General features: G+C 45.0%; 5 non-coding genes across 5 annotated transcripts; 4 read left to right on the top strand and 1 right to left on the bottom strand.

Moving 5' to 3' along the window:
- Positions 1-231: 231 nt before the first annotated feature.
- On the bottom strand, positions 232-303 carry trnaq-cug (transfer RNA glutamine (anticodon CUG)). The gene has a single exon. It is a non-coding gene; the product is annotated as a tRNA-Gln (tRNA).
- Positions 304-4373: 4070 nt separating this feature from the next.
- On the top strand, positions 4374-4445 carry trnaq-uug (transfer RNA glutamine (anticodon UUG)). The gene has a single exon. It is a non-coding gene; the product is annotated as a tRNA-Gln (tRNA).
- Positions 4446-5841: 1396 nt separating this feature from the next.
- trnai-aau (transfer RNA isoleucine (anticodon AAU)) lies at positions 5842-5914 on the top strand. The gene has a single exon. It is a non-coding gene; the product is annotated as a tRNA-Ile (tRNA).
- Positions 5915-6205: 291 nt separating this feature from the next.
- Positions 6206-6277, top strand: trnaq-uug (transfer RNA glutamine (anticodon UUG)). The gene has a single exon. It is a non-coding gene; the product is annotated as a tRNA-Gln (tRNA).
- Positions 6278-6394: 117 nt separating this feature from the next.
- Positions 6395-6466, top strand: trnaq-cug (transfer RNA glutamine (anticodon CUG)). Its single transcript has one exon. It is a non-coding gene; the product is annotated as a tRNA-Gln (tRNA).
- The last annotated feature ends 3976 nt before the right edge of the window (positions 6467-10442 follow it).

The following is a 10442-nucleotide window of genomic DNA, read 5'->3' as shown; positions in this document are numbered from 1 at the left end:
CACACACACACACACATTTGAATAAAAGGTTACCAAATGCATTTTCATACCGTTGTGTTCTGACACAATGTCATTAACCGGTTCTCTTTGTTTTATAAGATTCAGTTTTATAATTGTGATAAATATGTGATCAATACATCATGAAATGAGAATCAGGACACCAAATAAGTTTGACACAATGTTTTTTAAAAAGTATTTTGGATCGGGTCCTGCGCAAATTGGTGGCTAAAGAGGTCCCACCAAGATTTGAACTCGGATCGCTGGATTCAGAGTCCAGAGTGCTAACCACTACACCATGGAACCACGACAAAAGCAGCTGTTGCTCACAGGGCCACAAAGACTAAATCACTTACAGGCTCGCCAGCAGAACCCCCACCAAACATGTAATTTTTAAAAAAAATTTTCCTGCCACAACAAAGCACACCAGATGAAGAGTTAATACTTCATAAAGCATGTGGAATTGAGTCTCTTTATATAGGGTGTCTAATCAGTATGAATTGCTTGCATGTGCATCTAATCAGAAGTCAGGTGATTTAGAGCGCTGCCAAGTATTCTGGGATATGGAGTCCAGGGTGGTCCTATTTGAAATCTGAAATGCTTGCTAGGAATTGTAGTTCACTGACCTGACACCCGCATTATTTAGACCCCCAAATAAGACCAAGTCCCACTCGGATAATGAACACATCGGAGAAAAATCATTTGAAATGTAGGGTTGTCAAAAAGAAAGAATAATATTTTATCTGGTTTATCTGTATTTAAAAATAAATAAATAAAATCACTTTTTGGCAGCAGTGAGCACCAGAAGCTCACGTAGGGCGTGCCTCTTCGCGGTGTCAACGCACATTCTGTCTCTAGGCGCAACGTAATAATTAATAGAAAAAAAGACGAGAACGCTCGACCTTTCTGAAAACAATACAAATCTTTAGCATAGCATCTTGTGATCACTCTGCCAGGCTTTCGGACCAATGGGCTTTGGCTAAATCACATCATAAACATGCTTTTAATTCTTAATAAATTAAAAGAACATATTCAAATATGAGCCTTTACTGTTAAATGCGATTGCGTTATTATTGAATTTCGTTAGTCCCAGTTATGATTTTTGCACGGCTGTTCACGGAAAAGTGAGCAAGACACGACAGTTACAATATATTATGATTGTTAAAAAAAAAAAAGACATCTAACCGTCATATCCAAATTAGGCTACATTTATTGTCATATGTCAAATATCTCAATATACATCATTAAATGACATTAATCACAATTTGCGTAGATTTATTTAGTAAAAAGGTTTGACTGCTTCATTTTGGCGTATATTTGTATACTTTTACCATTCAATCAATCTCAGCATGCGTTAATTTTGTGTCGCTAGACATTTGCATCACTAATGCTAAATTATGCCTTATTGCCTTTTATGCCTAAGTCTTTCTTTGGCCTGCGCTCTGGAAGTGATTTGTTAATTCTGCTACACTTTAATTAAAACTGAAACTAAACTATATAAAAACTAAATAAAAATGCGTTCACAAAATAAAAATTAAACTAAAACTAACAACAATATTAATGAAACTAATAAAAACTAAACTGAATTGTATAGCAAATTTGAAAACGATATTAAAATAAAATTAATTAAAAAATTCAAAACTATAATAACCTTGGTTCCAACCCCTCTGTCTAACTGCTTCCTCACAGTCACAGCGCTATCTGCCTCCCAGAAGGCCACCAACAGAGCCGTATTGGTTCCATGGTGTAATGGTTAGTGTGCTGGACTTTGAATCCAGTGACCCGAGGTCAAATCTTGGTGGAATCTGCGTGCTTTGTTGCGGCAGGAAAATAAAAAAAAAAGTACATGTTTGGTGGGGGTTCTGCTCGCGAGCCTGTAAGCGATTTAGTCTTTGCGGCCCTGTGAGCAGCAGCTGCTTTTGTCTTGGTTCCATGGTGTAATGGTTAGCACTCTGAGCTCTGAATCCAGCGATCCGAGTTCAAATCTTGGTGGGACCTGTTTAGCCACCAATTTGCACAGGACCCGATATGAAATACTTTTTGGCAGCAGTGAGCACCAAAAGCTCACGTAGGTCGTTCCTCTTTGCGGCGTCAACGCACAGTCTGTCTCTATAGGGAAGTGAGCGTAAAAGGGCACGACCCAGCTTGGAGAATGCAGGCGTTGATCCCACTTCCTCTCGCATGCTAAGCAAGCCCTCTACCATTTGAGCTAATTCCCCTGTCAGAGGTGGAGCGACTTCCATCGCTCCAAAAGACACCTTCGAAGAGTGAACGCTATTATTACAGGCTTGGAGAAAAGTGGCCATCTCTCCTCTGTTTTGGCACCTTTGCACTGGCCGCCATTTAGTTGTAGAATTAACAGAGAGATTGTGCTTTTGTTTTTAAGGCCCTTCTTGGTATTGTTACCCCAGTATATACGTGTGTGGATTCTTGTATTACGTAGGCTACCTTTGGATCACTCAGGTCGTGCAGCCAACTTCTCCCCTCTGTTTCCCACAGGGACATCTGACCGCTTCAGCTGTCCTTCCTAAGATCCCTCTACATGTTTGGTTCAGCCCCAATTTTAAATCCATTCAGAGGCCAACTTTCATTCATTTGCCTTTGACACTGTCTCGAGGTGTTTGATTACTTCCATGTTAGTTCATGTTCCTTCTTTTGTTGTTGCTGTAGTTGTTATTTTTTCTCTGCTAGGCTTTTGCACAGGCCGACTTGTTGGTCTAGGGGTATGATTCTTGCTTTGGGTGTGAGAGATCCTGGGTTGAAATCACGGACGAGCCCGTGGTGACTCTTGGTCCTGAAGCTGTTGTATCTCTTTAGGGTCACGAGCAATAAGGAAGTTTTGGGTAAACTGGGCAAAGGCCCACACAAAGCCAGGCCGGTTAGCTCAGTTGTTTCGAGTGTTGTGCTAATAACACCAAGGTTGAGGGTTGGATCCCCACACGGGCCAGCCTCTTTTGTTCTGTGGGAGCTCAGCTATCCGCTTCTGGAAAAGTGAAGGGTGGTCTCATGGAAATCCCCGCTGCCTAAACAGCTTGCTGCTGTGGCCGAAATAGCTCAGTTGGGAGAGTGTTAGACTTAAGAACTAAAGGTCCTGGGTTTCAGCAGATGTCAACTACCGGGAGCTCAGCTATCCGCTTCTGGAAAAGTGAAGGGTGGTCTCATGGAAATCCCCGCTGCCTAAACAGCTTGCTGTTGTGGCCGAAATAGCTCAGTTGGGAGAGTGTTAGCCTTAAGAACTAAAGGTCCTGGGTTTCAGCAGATGTCAACTACCTTTTCCTTTTGTTCGAGGGGGCCAGTGCCCAAAATTCACTGGGTTCCAACTCCTCTGTCTAACTGCTTCCCCACTGCCACAGCGCTATCTGCCTCCCAGAAGGCCACCAGCAGAGCCGTATTGGTTCCATGGTGTAATGGTTAGCACTGTGGACCCTGAATCCAGCGAGCCGAGTTCAACTCTCGGTGAGACCTGTTTTGCCACCAATTTGCGCAGGACCTGGTCTGAAATACTTTTTGGCAGCAGTGAGCGCCAAAAGCTCAAGTAGGGCATGCCTCTTCACGGCGTCAACGCACAGTCTGTCTCTAAACGGAAGTGAACGTAAAAGGGCAGGACCCAGCTTGGAGAATGCAGGCGTCAATCCCGCTTCCTCTCGCATGCTAAGCGAGCGCTCTACCATTTGAGCTGATTCCCCTGGCGGTGGTGGAGTGACTACCATCGCTCCAATAGACGTCTTCGAAGAGCGATCGCTATTATAACGGGCTTGAACAAAAGTTGCCATCTCTCCTTTGTGCTGGCACCTTTGCACTGGCTGCCATTTAGTTGTAGAATTAACAGGGAGATTGTGCTTTTGTTTTTAAGGCCCATCTTAAAAACCTTAAAAAGGTCCCGGGTTCAATTCCCGGATGAGCCCATGGTGAGGCTTGGTCCTGAAGCTGTTGTGTCTCTTTAAGTTCACGAGCAATCAGGAAGTTTTGGGTCAACTGGGCAGAAACCCAGCTAAAGCCAGACCTGTTTGCTCAGTTGTTTCGAGCATGGTGCTAAAAATGCCAAGGTCGCAGGATTGATCCTCGTACGGGCCAGTCTCTTTCGTTCTCTGCTAGCTCAGCTCTCCTCTTCTGGAAAAGTAACGGGTGGTCTCACGGAAATCCCAGCTGGCTAAACGGCTTGCTGTTGTGGCAGAAATAGCTCAGTTGGGAGTGTTAGACTGGAGATCTAAAGAACCCTGGTTCGATCCCGGTTTTCGACAGATGTCCTCTGCCTTTTCCTTTTGTTCGAGGGGGCCAGTGACCAAAATTCTCTGGGTTCACACTCCTCTTTCTAACTGCTTCCCCACAGCCACAGTGCTATCTGCCTCCCAGAAGGCCGACAGCAGAGCCGTGTTGGTTCCATGGTGTAATGGTTAGCGCGCTGGACTTTGAATCCAGTGATCTGAGTTCAAATCTCAGTGGTACCTGCGTGCTTTCTTGCGGCAGGAAAAAAATAATAATTACATGTTTGGTGGTGGTTCTTCTGGCGAATCTGATTTAGTCTTAGCGGCCCTGTGAGCAACAGATGCTTTTGTCTTGGTTCCTTGGTGCAATGGTTAGCATTTTGGACTCTAAATCCAGCGATCTGAGTTCAAATCTCGGTGGGACCTGTTTTGCCACCAATTTGCGCAGGACCCGGTCCGAAATACTTTTCGGCAGAAGTCAGCCCCAAAAGCTCACGTAGGGAGCGTCGCTTCGCGGCGTCAACACACAGTCTGTCTCTATAGGGAAGTGAGCATAAAAGGGCAGGACCCAGCTTGGAGATTGCAGGCATCGATCCCGCATGCTAAGCGAGTGCACTACCATTTGAGCTAATTTCCATGACAGTGGTGGAGTGACTTCTATCGCTCCAAAAGACGCCTTCGAAGAGTGAACGCTATTATAACTGGCTTGAAGAAAAGTGTCCATCTCTCTTCTCAGCTGGCACCTTTGCACTGGCCGCCATTTAGTTGCAGAATTAACAGAGAGATTGTGCTTTTGTTTTTAAGGCCCTTCTTCATCTTGGTACCCCAGTATATATGTGTGTGGATTCCTGTATTACGTAGGCTACCTTTGGATCACTCAGGTCATGCAGCCAACTTCTCCCCTTTGTTTCCCACACTGGCTTAAAGTCTAAGGGACATCTGACTGCTTCAGCTGTCCTCCCTAAGATCCCTCTACATGCTAGGTTCAGCCCCAATTTTAAATCCATTCAGAGGCCAACTTTCATTCGTTTGCTTTTTACACTGTCTCAAGGTGTTTGATTACTTCCATGTTAGTTCATGTCCCTTCTTTTGTTGTTGCTGTAGTTGTTCTTTTTTTCTCGGCTAGGTGTTTGTGTAGACCGGCTCATTGGTCTAGGGGTATGATTTTTGCTTTGGGTGTGAGAGGTCCTTGTGTCAAATCCCAGACGAGCCCGTGGTGAGGCTTGGTCCTGAAGCTGTTGTGTCTCATTAGGGTCACGAGCAATAAGGAAGTTTTGAGTCAATCGCATGCTAAGCGAGCGCTCCACAATTTGAGCTAATTTCCCTGGTCGTGGTGGAGTGACTTCCATCTCTCCAAAAGACACCTTCGAAGAGCGACCGCTATTATAACGTGCTTGAAGAAAAGTGGCCATCTCTCCTATGTGCTGGCACCTTTGCACTGGCCGCCATTTAGTTGTAGAATTAACAGAGAGATTGTGCTTTTGTTTTTAAAGCCCTTCTTAAAAACCTTAAAAAGGTCCCGGGTTCAAATCCCGGACGAGCCCGTGGTGAGGCTTGGTCCTGAAGCTGTTGTATCTCTTTAGGGTCACGAGCAATAAGGAAGTTTTGGGTCAATTGGGCAAAAACCCACACAAAGCCAGGCTGGTTAGCTCAGTTGTTTGAGTGTTGTGCTAATAACGCCAAGGTCGAGGGTTCGATCCCCGCACGGGCCGGCCTCTTTTGTTCTCTGGGAGCTCAGCTCCCGCTTCTGGAAAAGTGAAGGGTGGTCTCACGGAAATCCCCGCTGCCTAAACAGCTTGCTGTTGTGGCCGAAATAGCTCCGTTGGGAGAGTGTTAGACTGAAGAACTAAAGGTCCCGGGTTTCAGCAGATGTCAACTACCTTTTCCTTTTGTTCAAGGGGGCCAGTGCGCAAAATTCACTGGGTTCCAACCCCTCTGTCTAACTGCTTCCCCACTGCCACAGCGCTATCTGCCTCCCAGAAGGCCACCAGCAGAGCCGTATTGGTTCCATGGTGTAATGGTTAGCGTGCTGGACTTTGAATCCAGTGATCTGAGGTCAAATCTCTGTGGAACCTGCGTGCTTTGTTGCAGCAGGAAAAAAAAAAAAAGTACATGTTTGGTGGTGGTTCTGCTGGCGAGCCTGTAAGTGATTTAGTCTTTGTGGCCCTGTGAGCAACAGCTGCTCATGTCTTGGTTCCATGGTGTAATGGTTAGCACTGTGGACTCTGAATCCAGCGAGCCGAGTTCAAATCTCGGTGGGACCTGTTTTGCCACCAATTAGCGCTGGACCCAGTCTGAAATACTTTTCGGCAGCAGTGAGCGCCAAAAGCTCACATAGGGCATGCCTCTTCACGGCGTCAACGCACAGTCTGTCTCTAAAGGTAAATGAGCGTAAAAGTGCAGGACCCAGCTTGTAGAATGCAGGCATCAATCCCACTTCCTCTCGCATGCTAAGCGAGTGCTCTACCGTTTGAGCTAATTCCCCTGGCGGTGGAAGAGTGACTACCGTCGCTCCAAAAGACGCCTTCGAAGAGCGATCGCTATTATAACAGGTTTGAAGAAAAGTTGTCATATCTCCTATGTGCTGGCACCTTTGCACTGGCCGCCATTTAGTTGTAGAATTAACAGAGAGATTGTGCTTTTGTTTTTAAGGCCCTTCTTAAAAACCTTAAAAAGGTCCCGGGTTCAAACCCCAGACGAACCCGTGGTGAGGCTTGTTCCTGAAGCTGTTGTGTCTCTTTAAGGTCACGAGCAATAAGGAAGTTTTGGGTCAATTGGGCAAAAGCCCACACAAAGCCAGGTCGGGTAGCTCAGTTGTTCCGCACGTGGTGCTAATAACGCCAACGTTGTGGGTTCGGACCCCATACGGGCCAGCCTCTTTTGTTCTCTGGGAGCTCAGCTCTCCTCTTCTGGAAAAGTGACGGGTGGTCTCACGGAAATCCCCGCTGGCTAAGCAACTTATTGTTGTGACAGAAATAGCTCAGTTGGGAGAGCATTAGACTGAAGAACTAAAGGTCCCGGGTTTCAGCAGATGTCAACTACCTTTTCCTTTTGTTCGAGGGGGCCAGTGCCCAAAATTCACTGGGTTCCAACCCCTCTGTCTAACGGCTTTCCCACAGCCACAGCGCTTTCTGCCTCCCAGAAGGCCACCAACGGAGCCGTATTGGTTCCATGGTGTAACTCTGGACTTTTGGTAGTACCTAGGATAGCAAAGTCCACTAAAGGAGGTAGAGCTTTTTCGCATTTGGCTCCCAAACTCTGGAATAGCCTTCCTGCTAGATGAGCCCCAGATACAGATCCCCTGTAAAGACCTTGTCTCAGACGACCACCGGGACAAGACCACAGGAAACAGACGAGTCCTCTGCACAATGTGACATTACTGCAGCCTGGAATTGAACTGCTGGTTTCATCTGGTCAGAGGAGAACTGGCCCCCCGACTGACTGTTCAGTTGCTTTGACACAATCTGTATTGTTAAAAGCGCTATATAAATAAAGGTGACTTGACTTGACTTGTAATGGTTAGCATGCTGGACTTTGAATCCAGTGATCCGAGGTCATATCTTGGTGGGACCTGTTTTGCCACCAATTTGCGCAGGACCCGGTCCGAAATACTTTTCGGCAGCAGTGAGCCCCAAATATTATAACGGGCTTGAAGAAAAGTGGCCATCTCTCTTCTGTGCTGGCAACTCTGCACTGGCCGCCATTTAGTTGCAGAATTAAAAGAGAGATTGTGCTTTTGTTTTTAAGGCCCTTCTTGGTACTGTTACCCCAGTATGTATGTGTGTGGATTTCTGTATTACGTAGGCTACCTTTGGATCACTCAGGTCTATAGGGTCACTATAGGGTGTTACATTTTACCACCCTGTCTGCGCCCGATCTCGTCTGATCTCGGAAGCTAAGCAGGGTCAGGCCTGGTTAGTACTTGGATGGGAGTCCGCCTGGGAATACCAGGTGCTGTAAAATTTTGCATTTTCTTCACTACTTATCTAATACACTGGCCTATAGGGTGGCTGATCTTTAAACAGCCTACTCTTTGTGGCAGGCCTGTCTTACGGCCATACCACCCTGTCTGCGCCCGATCTTGTCTGATCTCGGAAGCTAAGCAGGGTCGGGCCTGGTTAGTACTTGGATGGGAAACCGCCTGGGAATACCAGGTGCTGTAAGCTTTTGCGTTTTCTTCACTACTTATCTAATACACTGGCCTATAGGGTGGCTGATCTTTAAATAGCCCACTCTTTGTGGCAGTCCCCGCTTATGGCCATACCACCCTGTTCTCACCCGATCTCGTCTGATCTCGGAAGCTAAGCAGGGTCAGGCCTGGTTAGTACTTGGATGGGAGTCCGCCTGGGAATACCAGGTGCTGTAAAATTTTGCATTTTCTTCACTACTTATCTAATACACTGGCCTATAGGGTGGCTGATCTTTAAACAGCCTACTCTTTGTGGCAGGCCTGTCTTACGGCCATACCACCCTGTCTGCGCCCGATCTTGTCTGATCTCGGAAGCTAAGCAGGGTCGGGCCTGGTTAGTACTTGGATGGGAGACCGCCTGGGAATACCAGGTGCTGTAAGCTTTTGCGTTTTCTTCACTACTTATCTAATACACTGGCCTATAGGGTGGCTGATCTTTAAACAGCCTACTCTTTGTGGCAGTTCCTGCGTACGGCCATACCACCCTGTCTGCGCCCGATCTCGTCTGATCTCTGAAGCTAAGCAGGGTCGGGCCTTGTTATTAATTGGATTGGAGACCGCCTGGGAATACCAGGTGCTGTAAACTTTTGTGTTTTCTTCACTACTTATCTAATACACTGGCCTATAAGGTAGCTGATCTTTAACCACTTAATCTGCGCCTCTATTTTTGAGCATTTTCTGAAAAACGACATACCCAAATAAAAATGTCTGTAGCTCTTGAACCCTATGGTCTATATTTATAAATCTGGTATTGTTTGAAACTAGACACTTGAACCTTTGTTACTCTGGAGTCATAATAACTCAAAATTAGTATAGCAACAGAGTAAAACAAGGTAAAATGTACATGAAAGTGACTCACGATATCTATGAATGAAATCCACTAAGGGAAAAATGGATGAGGCTTTGATGCCAAAGGCCTGAAAACACCATAAAGATAGCTGAATGTCTGACCATATTTTGATTCAAATTTGAAGATGATACTCCCAAAAATGTAGTTTCTGTAAGCTTTTATTTAAATAAAAGTCTAGGCGTTTTTTCAAAATAGCCATTTGGAGACTCCAAATGGACACCTGGTAACCAAATGAGGCAAAACTACATAATGCATATATGTATATCAATTCAGAACTGCTCTGCCCACCATAACACACAAGAAAAAACTATTTCTGAACAGCATTTGTAGTGTTGACTCATTTGGTCATTTGGTTACCAGGTCTCCAAATGGCATTTTTGAAAGGACGCCTAAACTTTTCCTGAAATAAAAGCTGAAATAAAACATTTTTTTAGGTAAAAACTTGCGGAAAGTGCATCTTTATGGTATTTTAAATAAAAGCTTAGGAAAAGTCATTTAGATCTTTTATTTCAAGAAAAGTCTAGGAATCCTTTCAAAAAGGCTATTTAGAGACTCCATATGGCACTGCATACTACATATACTACATAGGCTATATGTATATCAATTCAGAATTCATCTACCCATGAAACCACACACAAACACAAAACTATCTCAGAACAACATTTGAACATTCTAACTAAACTATGTATTTTGAACAATTCAAATAATGAAAACAGTGAACCAAAACAGATTTGATCAGTGATCATTTTAGAGCTAAGGAACACACAAAACATGCAAAATAATTTTTTTTTTACATTTGTAATTGTAATTTTTTTCTCTGCTAATTATTATGAATATCCAGTTACTGAAAAACTAAAGCAACTATTTACAGTATTTACAGTGTAGGAAGTAGGGCTGCACGCTAAATCGCACGTGATATTTAACTCGCATCTTATCAGAAAGCCGGTTCTGTAATCAGCGGTAAATCTCCATCACCTGCGGGCTTTCACATTGAGCAGCATTAACTACACAGAGCCGTTGTTCACTGACGAGCTGCACAAAACCACGTTCATATTCGCGCGATTTTTTGCGCAGCTCGTCAGTGAACAATGGCTCTGTGTAGTTAATGCTGCTCAATGTGAAAGCACGCAGGTGGAGATTTACCGCTGATTACAGAACCGGCTTTCTGACAAGATGCGCATTAAATATCGCATGCGATTTA

The sequence above is a fragment of the Sinocyclocheilus anshuiensis genome, unplaced genomic scaffold (genome assembly GCF_001515605.1).
Source record: "Sinocyclocheilus anshuiensis isolate Anshui unplaced genomic scaffold, SAMN03320099.WGS_v1.1 scaffold2479, whole genome shotgun sequence".
NCBI lineage: Eukaryota > Metazoa > Chordata > Actinopteri > Cypriniformes > Cyprinidae > Sinocyclocheilus > Sinocyclocheilus anshuiensis.
Note: the sequence above shows the minus strand (reverse complement) of the source record. Positions and strands in the feature narration are given on the sequence as shown.